This window comes from Rhinichthys klamathensis, unplaced genomic scaffold (genome assembly GCF_029890125.1).
Source record: "Rhinichthys klamathensis goyatoka isolate OS25496 unplaced genomic scaffold, OSU_Roscu_1.1 h1tg000325l_1, whole genome shotgun sequence".
NCBI classification, from domain to species: domain Eukaryota; kingdom Metazoa; phylum Chordata; class Actinopteri; order Cypriniformes; family Leuciscidae; genus Rhinichthys; species Rhinichthys klamathensis.
This window is the reverse complement of record NW_026606840.1, coordinates 1166953-1172780: the sequence shown is the minus strand read 5'-3', so window position 1 is coordinate 1172780 and position 5828 is coordinate 1166953. Positions and strand designations below refer to the sequence as shown.

The following is a 5828-nucleotide window of genomic DNA, read 5'->3' as shown; positions in this document are numbered from 1 at the left end:
AGAATTTGTTAGATGTATTTGCTTTGACATGTTTGACAGTGGTTCAATCTTATCATGTTTCTAGAAAAAAAAAAAATCTGCAGACCTTTTGAAAAAAAATGAATAATCTCATAACATTTGAGATATAGAAAAAGTTATTTTTACCTTAGAATGTTTGAACCTTGAGTGACAGACAGTCCTCAAGTGTTCACAGTGAACTATTAGCAATATCTGCCTTTGCTGTATAAGTGCTAATTGCTAATTAAACAGCTAATTGCTAATTAAAGCTAATGAGACTCATCTAGCTTCTCTGTGCGCTCCACCATTTTGAGCGTGGTTAATATACAGTGCCTTGCATAAGTATTTAGACCCTTAACCAATGTTCTCATTTTATTGAACTACATGTTCTACACTGAAATTGTATTGTTCTTAATGGGATGCTTCACCCCAAAATAAAAAAAATCATCTCATACTCACCCTCATGCCATCCCAGAAGATCTATGCCTACTTTCTTCTATGGAACACAAATGGAGATTTAAAAAAAAAAGAAAAAATCCATCTATCCATATAAATCAATTAGGTGGGTCCCTTAAAGTTGACACTTCAAAAACCATGCATGCAAAACAAACACAACAGGAATCCAGTTAACCCCAGCTGATGAATCTATGTCTTCTAAAGTGAAACGATACCATCGCTTCCAGCCAGCCAGTCAAACACGGGTCCATGAGTTCATGCATTATGTGATGGATTATTTTCCTAAAAATCTCTGTTTGTGTTCCACATCAGAAAGAAATGCATATACATATGGGACATATGGGACAGTATGAGTTTGAGCATATTATGAGATAATTTTCCTTTTTTTGGGTGAACTATCCCTTTATTATGGCTGACAGGCGCACCCTTTACTCCATTCTAAGCTTTACAACATACCTTTTTTGGTTGTGCAAGAGTGTATGGGGTACAAGCTTTTCTATGCAGCATCTCTATTGTTTTATTATAGTTTTTGATAATTAATCAGGATCCACTGTAATACTGGATATTGTTCTGTATGCCCTGCTGAAAAATCCACCATAAACCAGCATGGATTCCATGCTGGTTTATGCTGGTTAGTGCTTGTATAGTTGTGGTCCAGGCTGGTTTATGCATGTATAGTACTGGTCTGTCTGGTGGACCAGCATATTAATGCTGTTCTCAATCAAACCGGAGCTGGTGAAGCTAGTTCACGCATGGTCTTGAAGGGTTGTGTGAGTTGGCCAGCTGTCTACATGCAAGCAGTGTTTTGGGAGCAAGCATTGTTTTTGCTTGCATATCTCTATATGTAACATTAATGATGTAAAGGAAAAACAATATACAATATAATTTAATTATATGATTATAACTTTGTAGTTTCTTTTGCTGTTTTAGTTATGATTGATTACATTATTAATGTCACTGGTAAACTGGTAAAATGTTTCAATTTCAAAGCATCATGGGAATTGTCTCCTGTTTCAAAAGATCTGTACACAAATTAGTTAAAATCAGTTATAAAGAGCTTGTGTATGTGTACACTTCAAAACAAAAACATTTAGAGATAATTAAAACCAAGTAAAATGCAATAAAAGAATAACCATACGCAGCTTGTGTAATAACAGGCGTTATGAGAAAAGCCCTTTCAATGGTTAACTTGATAATGAAAGTTCAAAACTGAAAGTTGCTGTTTTTAAAGACTTTCATGTTCATTTGGGAACTCACATGTCAAAATCCAGCTGTGCACATAGCAAAAGGTATGTCATTGCAGTCATGAAATATTTTTGACAAAAGTGATAGCATACAAGCACATTTAACAATTGCTGAAAGTAAATTAATTCAACCAAAGTCAATGGCCAAGTGCCCAACTAAAGGGCTTCAACAACTTGTACGTGTACCATATGAAAGAAATAAAGTCAAACTGGTTTGTAATAAGTGAATATGCTATTTTGGAGTTGTTGAATCATCCTCTGGTGACATATCCATTTTATTTGCAGTTTATTTCAAAGGCTGTGTGGCTGTAAGTCAGTTGTTGTGTTGTGAATCTTCTTTATTTAACTGCAACATTGCTTCAAAGTTACTTTTACTCTATAGATTAAGACCATATGAAAACTGAGCAGTGTATGTTTAACACTGATATTTTTACTGTGTACCAGTAAACATGTAACCAGCAACATGCAATTTCTTTATTAAATAATTTATTCCAATTAAATTGGAAAATTGTCCTGGTCTTTATTTAACTAGGAACAAACACTAAGAAAAGTGATATATAACACATAAGCAAGTTTTGTTCTGGTCTTGCTGGGATCATACCAGCACCCAAAGACAGCATATGCTCCACCAGCACACCAGCTTGCATGCTGGGATCCAGCAAACCGGCAAACTTTTGCTACCAATATGTACCTTTAAGAGACTAATTAGCACTCTAAAGTACCGCCCAGTGACAGCTTTTGTTCCTTTTTTCCTGAGATTGTGATGACCAGCTATGCTTAATTTTTAGCAGGATGCTTTTCATAATTTATGCATTTGTTTAACTTTAATGTATCTCTGAACTCTTTGGAACTTCCATAGCTGGCCTTCAGCTTTATAACCTAAATAGTAGTGTGATAACATTTTTACTGTGTATATTGCAACAGATTACTCTGGTAAATGTTAAAATGTAAAGAATAAATATGTATTCAAACAGTATATTTATTTTAATATAAACAAGAGCATAATTAATAGAGGAAACATTTGTTGTGTTATTTATATTTCGATGTAATTCTATACAATGAGATGCACTGTATATCTAGGCTTTGAAATGGTAACACGTTACCTCTGAACTCCTGCTGAACTGTTTGTGCGGGCAATGCGTATTCATCTGTGTGCATGTTAGAGGAAGAGGGAGAGAGTGTCTTTTCATGTTCAAGACTGATGCCTAGCAGTGGTTCAGCACATTCAGACCACTACATACGCCCACCTTCAGCACCCAACTGACCATGGAACTAACTCTTCACAACCCACCCAAAAGGCATGGCTCTATTAGGAGAGTGGGACCAAAGCCAGACAACACATCCAGGATATCCCAGGCAGAGTTAATAAATAAAAACCCTTTTGGATATAAGCTGAGCAATGCCTGGCACTCGACATGTCACCTGCATTTGCCATAGTTGTTGTATTCAATTTACTTATTTACGTCATTAAATGTAAGAAAGCCATAATCTTTGTCAAGGTTTTTTTTTTTAACAATCTGGACCAGGTTTCCCTGCTGCTTGAGATCTCTCTCTTTTTTTCCTTCCAAAAGGCCATGCTAGTGTGGCTGGGTCACTGTACAAGCGTATCTCTGGTTTGATTGCATGTGTCATTACAGTGATGTAGGGAGAAGTGCTTGCGACTGGAAGACAGGGGAGCTGAGCATATACAAAAGGAGCACTTCACATCTATAAATATGCATCGTGACATTTGGAACAAAGCTCCCTCATTCTACTTTCATGATGAGTTCAGCTAGCATCCTGGAACATATAGTTTCGGTTTTGCCAGGTCATCAGGTGTGCACTTTGCAAATAAATACATAAATAATGTTTATTGTTAACAAATATATATATATATATATATATATATATATATATATATATATATATATTTGTTAACAATAAACATTATTTATGTATTTATTTGCAAAGTGCACACCTCGAACATTTCGAAAAGTTTTTATCTATATTTTAGTTATTTATTTTATACAGATTTTACAAAATCTGTATTTTATTGCGGCTTCAGTTAGTTTTAGTTTAAGTTGACAATATTAACCCTGGTTTGAAATGACATGACAAGATGAACTCTTGCTAGAAATACTTCAATTTGTTGTTCTCTGCTTTGCAAATTGGGCATCCCATACAATAGGCACCGTATACGTATATGGGATACCGTTTACCGTATATATATATATATATATATATATATATATATATATACAGTAAACGGTATCCCATATACGTATACGGTATATGGGATACCGTTTACTGTATATATATATATATATATATATATACGGTAAACGGTATCCCATATACGTATACGGTATATGGGATACCGTTTACTGTATATATATATATATATATATATATATATATACAGTAAACGGTATCCCATATACCGTATACGTATATGGGATACCGTTTACCGTATATATATATATATATATATATATATATATATATATATATATACAGTAAACGGTATCCCATATACGTATACGGTGCCTATTGTATGGGATGCCCAATTTGCAAAGCAGAGAACAACAAATTGAAGTATTTCTAGCAAGAGTTCATCTTGTCATGTCATTTCAAACCAGGGTTAATATTGTCAACTTAAACTAAAACTAACTGAAGCCGCAATAAAATACAGATTTTGTAAAATCTGTATTAAATAAATAACTAAAATATAGATAAAAACTTTTCGAAATGTTGCCTTTGAAAATAACTGAAATGAGTTCAAGCTGAAGCACTAAAATTAAAAACGGGAAATAAACAAATATTGATATGTTAAAAAAATAAAATAAAATAAAAACTCCAAATATTAAAATTAAAGCTAATTTAAAATATTAATAAAAACTTAAATAATACTAAAATAACACTTTTCCAAATCTGTATGGCTTTTTGTTCTTCTTCTGGAACATAAAAGAAGATATTTTGAGTGCAAAAATATCCATGTTGTTTTGGACCCCGGTGACTTTCACTGTATGGGCAGAAACCTTCTTTAAAATGTCTTATTTTGTGTTATTCAAGTTTGAAACGACATGGGTAGGTGAAGAATTTCATTTCTGGGTGAACTATCCCTTTAAGAGATGAAATAATGACAGCAACACGTGAATAGTTTCTTGTGACAGTTTTAAAACGATTATTACCAGCATTAGGCCATGAGGAGAAAGACAAATCTCTGCTTTTATAGCCGTGAGTCTTACATAGCGATGGTATGCTGGTTTCTCCTTTAAAACACCTCAGTGGTTGTTCTAAAAAAGAGATAAAACTCCCGGCTGCCAGGAAGCTAGCCTTTCAAATCCTACACTCTCTCCTCGGGTGAGGATCTCTTCTCTCTGTCTCTCTCTCTATCTCTCCTTCTCACATAAACACACACATACACAAACTCCCACTCTGCCTTTTGACCATGTAGTGTTCCCAACCACAGAGGAGTTGTGACTCAGAGGCAGGCAAATAGTGGTCTTTACAGCTGAATATTCATCAGAATGGGTGAAGACATGCTGTGCTTGATCCTGAATTATGTCATATAGCGATATATTCAACAAGGTGATATGCACATACATACTGTAATGCTTCAGGAAATAAGAGAAGAAAACAGTTCAGCACAATGTCTGACATTATTTTCTTTATTCTTTTCACAGGAATGGCGTTTTACAGAACATTCCTGAGGCAAGTCTGATGCCTCAATAAATCTGCCCCACTCTCTCTCTCTCTCTCTCTCTCTCTCCCTTAGTTTGTCTCAGTGGAATGTCAGCTGGCAAGTGCCCAGACATTGAGACTTAGCCTTTCAGAACGTGCCAGTCTCACCCAAGCTTCAGAAGTGGGCAAGCGCAGAAGCAGCAGTCCCCTTATCAAAGCGCTTGTCCAGCAGGGCTCACGGCTCAGTGAACCACTGATCACCAAATCCTCTGACCTGCCGTTAACCCGCCCGACTCAGAGCGACAGTGACAGAAGAGTCTGTCATGTTGAAGACCTACAGAGAGACTACTGAGAGCTACGGAGATGATATGATGTTAGAATGCCTAGTGCATCATCATTTACATGGGGTCAGATGAACAAATATCTCTACAATACCACATGCCACAATGGCAAAAGAAAATTAGTTTT

The 5828-nt window shown here is 35.4% G+C and overlaps 1 long non-coding RNA gene across 1 annotated transcript; it reads left to right on the top strand.

The window, feature by feature from the left end:
* The first annotated feature begins 4853 nt into the window (after positions 1–4853).
* On the top strand, positions 4854–5828 carry LOC130105680 (uncharacterized). The gene is made up of 3 exons (XR_008809652.1): positions 4854–5039; positions 5134–5267; positions 5363–5828. It is a non-coding gene; the product is annotated as an uncharacterized LOC130105680 (long non-coding RNA).